General features: G+C 36.9%; 1 long non-coding RNA gene across 2 annotated transcripts in view; it reads right to left on the reverse strand.

Annotated features, from left to right (window-relative positions):
* Positions 1 to 389: 389 nt before the first annotated feature.
* LOC141052320 (uncharacterized) overlaps positions 390 to 12,155 on the reverse strand; it is a 61,381-nt gene continuing 49,615 nt past the window's right edge. For both annotated transcript variants that reach the window (XR_012220781.1, XR_012220780.1), the window contains exon 5: positions 390 to 745. This is a non-coding gene — a long non-coding RNA (uncharacterized lncRNA). The remainder of the gene's footprint in view (positions 746 to 12,155) is intronic.

The raw sequence follows: 12,155 nt of genomic DNA on the forward strand, positions 1-12,155 counted from the left end.
CCTGGCGGGGGGGCCGGTCGCTGATGCATGCCGCACACAGTGAGATCCCTGGCGAGATAGCTGATGCCTCACAAAATCGGTGACGCATCAGCGATCTCGATAGCGATCTCGCTTAGTGTGAAGTACCCCTTAGAATGCAGCACCAGTGGGCAAGCTCGACTGCCACTATTCACTACCCATGGGTCTGCCAGAAAAAGCAGAGTACGGCGCTCAGGCATCTGTACTGATGCTCCATTCTAGGGAGGGCAAAAGTCCCCCATTCTGACGATCAATGATTGATCCAGCAGTTAGACCACCATTAACCTGTGGTTAGGTGATGAAAACCTCTTTAAGAGTTTAATTCATCAGGCAAGAATGTGAAACGTTAATAAAATAAAACTTTTTCACCCTTTTTGAAAAGTCAAGTTTTTTTTAATAATATATTATTTAAATAGTATATACATACACACAGATATGTTATATCTATGTAGCTTTGAAAAAGTATTTATACCCCGTGATCTTTTCCACATTATTTTCACATTACATCCAAAAATATAGAGACATATTAACACAAAATACCAAATATTAGTGAAGGGTAAAGGAAATGATACACGGTTTTCTAATAATTTAAAAATAGATATCTGAAAATTGTGACGTGCATTTGTATTCAGCCCTCCCCAGGCAATGGTGTGTAGAACCTCCTTTTCCTACAGTCTTTTGCAGTACATTCCTACTGGCTTCGCACTTCTAGAGCAGAGACATCAAACTGAAATACACAGAGGGACAATATTAAAAGCTTGGACAAAGTTGCGGGCCAACCTTGATATTTATATAAAAAAGTCTATAATTGGGGAAGTTTTCCCTTATCAAATATAACAAACTTTTTTCATATGGAAACAAACTGAAAGGAATTATCTCATGAACAAAGTACATTTTAATTAATAGATCGTAGAATAAAATATTATAATAAATATGTTATGTAAGAGCAGTAAAAAGCATGTGGCCCAATGGCCTAATTTACATATGTAATAACAAAGGATAAAAACCTTGAATAATACAGATCGTAAAGTATGATACCAGCAAGCACAGTATGATACCCCAACAGTGAATTCCTCCATAGTACCCTCCACACGCACGGGATGATGACGCAACTGTACACTCCCCCATCCCTCAACCACCCGCAACAAAGAAAGGTGGCACCATCACAGTATGATTCTCCAACTGTAAACCCCACATAGTTCTTCATCCTATATAATAATCGTTTCATTCTGTTTGTCTGTAACGGAAATCCTGCGTCGCTAATTGGCTGAGGACGGCCGGGCGCGACCAATCAGCGACAGGAATGATGCACGCCTCCGCTACCGTCGGGAGATCTGTGGCACGGAGAGATTCTAGAATACCCGATGCGTATTATATATTAATAATGAAATTAGATTATGACATACCCATCATGTCGGCCACTGAGACGCCGCTGTCCAGGGAGACCCCAACGCACGTTTCGCGGTACACCCGCTTTGGGGTTAATATATCGGGCAAATGTGCAATATGCGATTAGATCATTTTCTTTCTACCACTCCGTTTTGATCATTCAGGAGTATAACATCTCCACATGAACCCACTAATTGGAGTTTAGAGAGTGCTGCTATTATGCTCTATGTATATTTTTTGCCATTGTTACAAATGAGTGACTTTTATGTAACTTGCCCTCATGTGCCATTGACTCCACTGCTCAGGATTTTCCTTTTTGTATCCGGTTACTAATGGCATTGTTTCTCTTCATCAGATTTTTTTATTGCCTTCACTTGTGCTGCTCCCTTTTTTGTCTTGCTGCAATTAATAAAGTTGTAATTTTTCATGTAGCTTTGGACTCAGTTTCTCCTTTTTTTCGGGAAGGGAGAAATTAAAAAGATTTTGCGGGGGTATACAGAGGGACTCAGAGGTTTCTATAAGGATTTATATATTTTTTTCATGAGGTTGTTTGATCCCTAAAGTTCTCAAACAAACCTCTGAGGCCTTTACAGAACAGCAGTAGTTACAATGAGATTAAACTGCACATAGGTGGACTCGATTTACTAATAATGTGACTTCTGGAGGCAAATTGTCACTCTGATTTTATGTATTGAGGGGTATCAGACTACAGGGTGTTAAGTACAAATGAACGTCACAATTTCCAGATATATGTTTTTAAAACAATTAGAAAACCATGCATCATTTCCTTTATACTTCACAAATACTTGATACTTTGCATTTTATTGGGATTTTATGTGATATAACTAGCACAATTATGTGTGAGTGTCATATGAAGTCACACCATTGTGATGTCATTCCAGAACCCAAAGACAAGATCACCGAGTCAGACTGTGGTGACATCACAAGTCAGAAGATTCTCAGCCAGGCAGCATGTGAACAGGAGAGCAGCCAAGGTTCCAGAAGGATATGAGAAGCAAGGTATTTAGTGAAGTGTCACCTATGGCAGTTCCCTCACATGAAATGGACATGGAAAGTGGTGGCCAACCCCTTTAGGCTTTACTCTGGGTGTACAGACAGCTCTAGGGTCCATTTTAGGTCATCAGAGCTGAATGCACTAGGCTCCTGAAACCGTAATAACCGCATTAATAAAACACAGTCAAAATAGTAAAGGTCATAAATTTCATTTGTTTCCTTCCAAAAAGTAAGAGTTACAAGATCTCCGACAGGAATGGGGCTCATCACAGAATGTATAACACCCCACTCACTAGCACTGTACTGTGATATATTGTCAAGTCTCTTTGCTAAAATCGGCAACAAATACATTAAATGGTAATATGGACCAAAGTTGTTGTTTTTTTTAAGCCTGGTCAACCTAATTAGAGGATTATTTTTTCCCACCGATTAAGAGCGCTACAGACTGCCCTATACCAGGGATCCCCAATCTGTGGCTCGCCGGCCCATGACGTGCGTCTCCTGGCTGTCTGCCAGCTTGATGCATCAACACCAGGTCCGGTAACAACAGCTACAAAGAGGAGGTCTCCAGATGGTGACCAGCCCTGCCCCATGGAGCAAATCTGGATGCTCATCTACTGGCCTTGTGGTTTTAGAGATTACTAGATTTAATTTACCTGCAAATAACTGTAGACTGTGAGCCCTCGTGGGCAGGGCCCCCTCTCCTTATGTACTTGTGTGTCCCTTGTCTTACACATGTTTATTATACTTGTCTATATTTCCCCTTTTCACATGTAAAGCGCGATGGAATAAATGGTGCTATACAAATGCACAATAATAATAATAATAATAATAATAATAAATAGGAAGATCCTGTCAGTTGCAGAAGGTTCTTTAACCCCTTCATGAGCTTGGGGTTTTCTGTTTTTGCATTTGCTCCCTGTCTTCCCAGACTATAGCTTTTTAATTTTTTGGTCAATATGGCCGTGTGATGGTTTGTTTTTTTGCGGGACGAGTTGTACTTTTGAACGACACCATTGGTTTTATCATATTGTGTACTGGAAAACAGGAAAAAAATTCAAAGTGTGGTGAAATTACAAAAAAAGAGCAATTCCACAGTTGTTTCATAGTTTTGGGGTTTTCTTTTACCGTGTTCACTAAATGCTAAAACTGACCTACCATTATGATTCTCCAGGTCATTACGAGTGCACAGATACCAAACATGTCTAGGTCCTGTTTTATTTAAGTGGCGAAAAAAAAATCCCAAATTTGCAAGAAAAAAATGGAGCCATTTTCCGAGACCCGTAGCGTCTCCATTTTTCGTGATCTGGGACTGGGTGAGGGCTTATTTTTTGCGTGCTGAGCTGTCGTTTTTATTGATACCATTTTAGTACAGATATGATGTTTTCATCACCTGCTATTGCATTTTATTACAATGTTGCGGCGACCAAAAGAACATAATTCTGGCATTTTGCTTTTCTCTTACACTGTTTACCGATCGGATTAATTACTTTTATATTTTGATAGATCGGGCATTTCTGAACAGGACGATACCAAACGTGGATTTTTTTTTTATTTTATTTTAAATGGGGCGAATTGGGGGAGGGGATTGGAACTTTTATGTTTTAATAATTTTTTAAAAGATTTTTAAAAACAATTTTTTTTTTTACTTTTCACTTTCTTCCATAGTCTCCATGTGAGACTAGAAGCTGCATAGCCCTGCTATGTGTAGCTAAACTGCTCATACCGATCCGGTAATGACAACCACAGGGATCTCCTGCAGACCCCAGGTTGTCATGGCAACCCACCGGCGACCCACGGTCATGTGAGACGAGCACCAATGGTTGGCGTTTGTGACACACTTGAGGCGCGAGCATGTTAAATGCCGCTGTCAGAGATTGACAGTGGCATTTAACATGTTAACAGCTGCAGGAGGATCGCGATTCCACCTGAGGCTGTTAGGGGGGAATGAAATCAGCTGACATGTGCAGGAAAGCATGCGGGCTCAGCGCCAGAGCCCGCATAGAGGGCGAGGACACGATCTATGACATGTATATATATATATATATGCGTGAAAGGTCGTGAAGGGGTTCGCAGGAGGTTCTTTAAGCTGAATGTGATAGTGTGGCGGGGGTGTTAATCCAAGAATACTGAATCGTGATAAGGAGACAATCATGGGCTATAAATAAACAGCCTTGGTTTAATTTCTATGGGAAAGCTTTGGCTGTCATTATAAGAGTAATTGGGGATTTGGGTGACCTGACTTTGGGGGAGATCAGGAGCAGGATGTCACTACTCCGATGCAGTTCTGGATGTGGCTGGCGACACTCTCTCAGAGCTGAATGTGGCTCTCCAGAAAAGAAAGGTTGGAGATTACTGCCCTACATGGTGTCTGTAGCATTCTGCCATCTCCAGCAGCCCCAAAACAATAAATGGAGACATAGTATTTCCCAGCGGTCAAACCCCAAAAGAGGAGAGCGTGATCACTTAGAAAGTTATCTATTCACAGGATGAAATGGAACCAAGTATCTGATTCTTACTGCTGCAGTTTATAAACTTTTACAAAAGGGGACAGAATGTACTTACTAGAACCAAGGTGAAACGTGTGTTGGGGCTCAGGACTGCACTGGGTAAGCCCATTTTCTTTACTTGTGTGTATTGAACATGTTTGTTTAAAATTTAGCTACGCCTACAATTGGGTTTCTTGGATCTTACACAGGGCATAGATAATTGATCTCTAAGCACTATGCACTTTTGAATCCATGATTAGGTGCCTTATGAATATACTATGGCAATTGAAAAAATCTCCTCTAATTGCTTACTGGGACATGTATTGATATATTGACTAATATTCAGCACCTCAGCACCTCTCTGAAAGGTAAACTGTGTAGACAAGCTTTGCACCATTCAACCTTAGTAGACATGAGAGAGTTAGTATAAGGTCTGTGATCAGATGACTATATAATGGGTAATTGCACCTAATAGGCTCTGAATTCTGCAATATATAGAACTAGGACACGAGGTATCCCTCATGTATGCCACCATTGGGGATGTAAACTACATATACCGTTTTAATACTTACTATTGTATGACTGTTTCTGTAAGGTGATCCTCCACCCAGTGCAACCCCTCGAGGCAATCATGCTTTTTAATCTGTCTGATATTGTTATTTTAGACATATCTAAATAAAAATTATTTTAGAATTTTTGGCATATTAATTAGCACCAGTTTGCGTCCCTAGGACTTTGGTCTCTGGGAGTTGTTATGTATTATAATTGAAGAGGTGCATCCTATACTGTTACCATAAGTTAATCTAAGGAATGCGATTGGTATAGATTGGTCACTAGAGGGCAATAAAACCTAAATTTATAGCCAAATTCCACACCCTCCATGAATGAATGGACCCATTGATGTATATAATTCATAAGGTAGCAGCAATTCAACATTATGCTCAGCCACAACGCACAAGGAATTCCATGCGGAGTGAAACTATTAACAAAAGACATGGGCGAACTCAAATGGTAAAATTCAGGGTCCGTACCGGACACCTAGAAGACCGTGCACGGACCCAGAACACTGACTTCTTCCAGAAGTTACTGTTGGAGTTTGCAGCCCAAACAAAGCTTGTTGAAAGGCTACAGTGCAACCAATGGACATGCTTCTCCTGCGTGGGCACTTCCGGCCCCATCACAGCCATGTTAAGTATCGGCAGCGTCGGACTGGCCCACCGGAGAACCGGAGGATTCTCCGGTGGGCCCTGGCATCTGGTGGGCCCTGGCACCTGCTGGCATACAGGGCCAGCAGTTGCCTAGGGCCCCCGCTGCTCCAGTGGCCCCCAGCCAGTGGTGTGTCGCACACCATGCAGCTGCTATGGGGGCCCCTTCCAGTGGAGCAGCAGCGGGTGACAGGAGGCAGGAGCCCCTGTCCCCGCTGCTAAAGAGAAATGAATATTCACTGCGAAGCAGTGAATATCATTTCACAGTCTCCACCCCCAGAGGCCCCGCCCCCAGCCCAGTAAGCCGCTCTGCATCTATAAATCAGGGCCGGCGCCGCCCTCAATCCCCTCTGCTCCTGACTCACAGTCAGTGCGCGATGACGTCACTACATCGCGCACCCGCTGTGTGTCTGGCAGAGGGGGCAGCTCCTGACACTGAAGCCGGGATCAGCGTGGGAGCGAGGAGGAGAGGTGAGTATTGTGTTTTGTTTTTTTTTTTTATATCTCTCTCGCTCTCTCTATTTGTCTCTCTCTATCTATCTATCTATCTCTATATATCTCTCTATCTCTCTTATATCTATCTATCTTTCTATCTCTATCTATTATCTATATCTATCTATTTCTATATCTATCTCTATCTATCGCTCTATCTTTATATCTATCTTTCTACCTCTACATCTATCTCTATATCTATCTATCTCTATATCTTTCTATATATATCTCTATATCTATCTATTATGTCTATCTATCTATCTCTATATCTATCTATCTTACTCTATCTATCTCTATATCTATTATCTCTATATTTATTATCTATCTAGCTACCATCTATATCTATCTATCTTTATCTATATATATCTCTATCTAATATCTATATCTATCTATCTCTATACCTATCTATTTATCTATCCGTTATCTATCTCTATATCTTTTCTCTGTATCTGTCTATCTCTATATCTATATCTCTCGCTATCCATCGCTCGATCTCTATATCTATATCTCTCTATATCTATCTTTATATCTATATCTATACATCTATCTCTATCTATCTCTATATCTATTTCTCTCTATATCTATCTCTATATCTCTCTCTATAGCTATCTATCTATATATCTCTATCTATCTCTATATCTATCTCTCTGTATATCTATCGCTCTATCTCTATATCTATCTTTATCTATTTATCTCTATATCTTTTCTCTGTATCTATCTCTCTCTATATCTATCTATCTCTATATCTATTATCTCTATATCTATATATTTCTCTCTATATCTCTCTCTATATCTATCTATTTATCTCTATCTCTATCTCTCTTTCTCTATCTATCTATATCTATTATCTATATCTATCTCTATCTATCTATCGCTCTATCTCTATATCTATCTTTCTATCTCTACATCTATCTCTATATCTATCTTTCTATCTATCTCTATATCTATCTATATCTATCTATTATGTCTATCTATCTAGCTATCTCTATTATCTATATCTACCTATCTCTATATCTTTCTATCTTACTCTATCTCTATATCTATCTGTTATCTCTATATTTATTATCTATCTATCTCTATCTATTATCTATATCTATCTCTCTATCTATTTATCGATCTCTGTATCTCTCTCTATATCTATCTCTCTCTCCATCTACCGCTCTCTCTATCTCTATCTATCTTTATATCTATATCTATCTATCTCTATATCTATCTATTATCTCTATATCTATCTACCTATCTATCTCTATATCTATATCTGTTTCTCTATATCTATCTCTATATCTCTCTCTATAGCTATCTATATATTATCTCTATATCTATCTATATATTATCTCTATATCTATCTATCTCTATATCTATCTATCTCTATATCTATCTATCTCTATATCTATCTATCTCTATATCCATATCTATCTCTATATCTATCTTTCTATCTAACACTATATCTCTATATCTATCTCTATATCTCATTATCTATCTATCTATCTTTCTCTCTTTATCTATCTATCTAATGATCTATCTCTATATCTATCTCTATATCTATCTATTATATCTATCTATTATCTCTATTATCTATATCTATCTATCCATCTATCTAGCTATCTCTATCTATCTCTATATCTCTCTCTATATCTATCTATCTTTCTAACTCTATATCTATCTATCTCTATACATATCTCTATATCTAGCTATTATCTCTATATCTATCTCTATATCTATCTTTCTATATCTATCTGTCTCTATATCTATCTCTATATCTATCTATCTATCTCTATATCTATTATCTCCTATATCTATCTCTATATATATCTCTATATCTATTTTTATTTATAGCCATCTATCTATATATATTTATCTCTATATCTATCTATAAAATTCAAGATTCAAAGAAGCTTTATTGGCAGGACTAAATACACATTAGTTTTGCCAAAGCAGGTGTACAGAAGGGAATTGGGATAGGGACTGTAGGGATGTTGGGAAGGGGCTGTATATATGTCTATATTATTATTATATCTGTATATCTCTATCTATTATCTATCTCTATCTATATATCTATCTATAGCTATCTATCTCTATATCTATCTATACATTATCTATTTTCTATCTATCTACCTATCTATCTATCTATATTTCTTTCTATATCTATCTTTATATTTATCTCTATCTATCTCTATGAATCTTTCTATCTATATCTATCCATTATCTACTTTCTATCCATTATCTACTATCTATCTCTATATCTATCTATTTCTACATCTATCTTTCTATCTATATCTATCTAACTCTATATCTATATATCTATATAGCATTATACCCTATGAGGGGGCAGCATTATTCCCTATGAGGGGGGCAGTATTATACCCTATGAGGGGGGCAGCATTATACCCTATGAGGGGGCAGCATTATACCCTATGAGGGGGGCAGTATTATACCCTATGAGGGGGTGCATTATTCCCTATGAGGGGGTGCATTATTCCCTATGAGGGGGGCAGCATTATACCCTATGAGGGGGGCAGTATTATACCCTATGAGGGGGTGCATTATACCCTATGAGGGGGGCAGTATTATACCCTATGAGGGGGGCAGTATTATACCCTATGAGGGGGTGCATTATACCCTATGAGGGGGGCAGCATTATACCCTATGAGGGGGGCAGTATTATACCCTATGAGGGGGGCAGCATTATACCCTATGAGGGGGCAGTATTATACCCTATGAGGGGGTGCATTATACCCTATGAGGGGGTGCATTATTCCCTATGAGGGGGTGCATTATTCCCTATGAGGGGGGCAGCATTATACCCTATGAGGGGGGCAGTATTATACCCTATGAGGGGGTGCATTATACCCTATGAGGGGGTGCATTATACCCTATGAGGGGGTGCATTATTCCCTATGAGGGGGGCAGTATTATACCCTATGAGGGGGGCAGTATTATATTCTATGAGATGGCTGCATTATATTCTATGAGATGGCTGCATTATACTATGTGAGGGGGCTGCTTTATATTCTATGAGGGGGCTACAACAACTCCTGCTACATAATTAAGACATGTACAACCTTATATTATACCCGGATATTAGCGTGTTTTACCGCATAATTGGTGGTCTGGTATTTAACTCTATGCAGCTACATAGTGGGCCCCAAGAATGATTTTCTCTGGTGGGCCCAAGGTGTTCCAGTCCGACGCTGTATATATCTATCTTTATCTATATATATTTATCTCTATCTAATATCTATATCTATCTATCTCTATACCTATCTATCTATTTATCTATCCGTTATCTATCTCTATATCTTTTCTCTGTATCTATCTATCTCTATATCTATATCTCTCGCTATATCTCTATATCTATCTCTATATCTATATCTATATATCTATCTCTATATCTATCTCTATATCTATATCTATTTCTCTCTATATCTCTCTCTATAGCTATCTATCTATATATCTCTATCTATCTCTATATCTATCTCTCTGTATATCTATCTATCGCTCTATCTCTATATCTATCTTTCTCTATTTATCTCTATATCTTTTCTCTGTATCTATCTCTCTCTATATCTATATCTATCTATCTCTATATCTATTATCTCTATATCTATATCTATTTCTCTCTATATCTCTCTATATCTATCTATTTATCTCTATCTCTATATCTATCTCTCTGTATATCTATCTATCTTTCTATCTCTATATCTATCTATCTTTCTCTATCTATCTCTATCTATTATCTATATCTATCTCTATCTATCTCTATATCTATCTTTCTATCTCTACATCTATCTCTATATCTATCTTTCTATCTATCTCTATATCTATCTATATCTATCTATTATGTCTATCTATCTAGCTATCTCTATTATCTATATCTACCTATCTCTATATCTTTCTATCTTACTCTATCTCTATATCTATCTGTTATCTCTATATTTATTATCTATCTCTATCTATTATCTATATCTATCTCTCTATCTATTTATCGATCTCTGTATCTATCTCTCTCTATATCTATCTCTCTCTCCATCTACCGCTCTCTCTATCTCTATCTTTATATCTATATCTATCTATCTCTATATCTATCTATTATCTCTATATCTATCTACCTATCTATCTCTATATCTATCTCTATATCTATATCTGTTTCTCTCTATATCTATCTCTATATCTCTCTCTCTATAGCTATCTATATATTAGCTCTATATCTATCTATCTATCTATATATTATCTCTATATCTATCTATCTATCTCTATATCTATCTATCTCTATATCCATATCTATCTCTATATCTATCTATATCTATATCTATCTTTCTATCTAACACTATATCTCTATATCTATCTCTATATCTCATTATCTATCTATCTCTATCTCTCTCTTTATCTATCTATCTATTGATCTATCTCTATATCTATCTCTATATCTATCTATTATATCTATCTATTATCTATATCTATCTATCCATCTATCTATCTATCTCTATATCTCTCTCTATATCTATCTATCTTTCTAACTCTATATCTATCTATCTCTATACATATCTCTATATCTAGCTATTATCTCTATATCTATCTCTATATCTATCTTTCTATATCTCTGTCTCTATATCTATCTCTATATCTATCTATCTCTATATCTATTATCTCCTATATCTATCTCTATATATATCTCTATATCTATTTTTATTTATAGCCATCTATCTATATATATTTATCTCTATATCTATCTATATATGTCTATATTATTATTATTATTATTATATCTGTATATCTCTATCTATTATCTATCTCTATCTATTATCTATCTCTATCTATATATCTATCTATAGCTATCTATCTCTATATCTATCTATCCATTATCTATTTTCTATCTATCTCTATATCTATCGATCTATCTATCTATCTATCTATATTTCTTTCTATATCTATCTCTATCTATCTCTATGAATCTTTCTATCTATATCTATCCATTATCTACTTTCTATCCATTATCTACTATCTATCTCTATATCTTTCTATCTATAGCTATCTATCTCTATATCTATCTATCTATCCATTATCTATTTTCTATCTATCTCTATAGCTATCTACCTATTGATCTATCTATCTATCTATCTATCTATATTTCTTTCTATATCTATCTTTATATCTATCTCTATGAATCTTTCTATCTATATCTATCCATTATCTACTTTCTATCCATTATCTACTATCTATCTCTATATCTATCTATTTCTACATCTATCTTTCTATCTATATCTATCTAACTCTATATCTATATATCTATATAGCATTATACCCTATGAGGGGGCAGCATTATACCCTATGAGGGGGTGCATTATTCCCTATGAGGGGGCAGCATTATACCCTATGAGGAGGCAGCATTATACCCTATGAGTAGGCAGCATTATACCCTATGAGGAGGCAGCATTATACCCTATGAGGAGGGCAGCATTATTCCCTATGAGGGGGGGGCTGCATTATTCCCTATGAGGGGGGCAGTATTATACCCTATGAGGGGGGCAGTATTATACCCTATGAGGGG

This window comes from Dendrobates tinctorius, unplaced genomic scaffold (assembly GCF_039654945.1).
Source record: "Dendrobates tinctorius isolate UK_male_01 unplaced genomic scaffold, ASM3965494v1 ptg000159l, whole genome shotgun sequence".
In the NCBI taxonomy this organism is placed as follows: domain Eukaryota; kingdom Metazoa; phylum Chordata; class Amphibia; order Anura; family Dendrobatidae; genus Dendrobates; species Dendrobates tinctorius.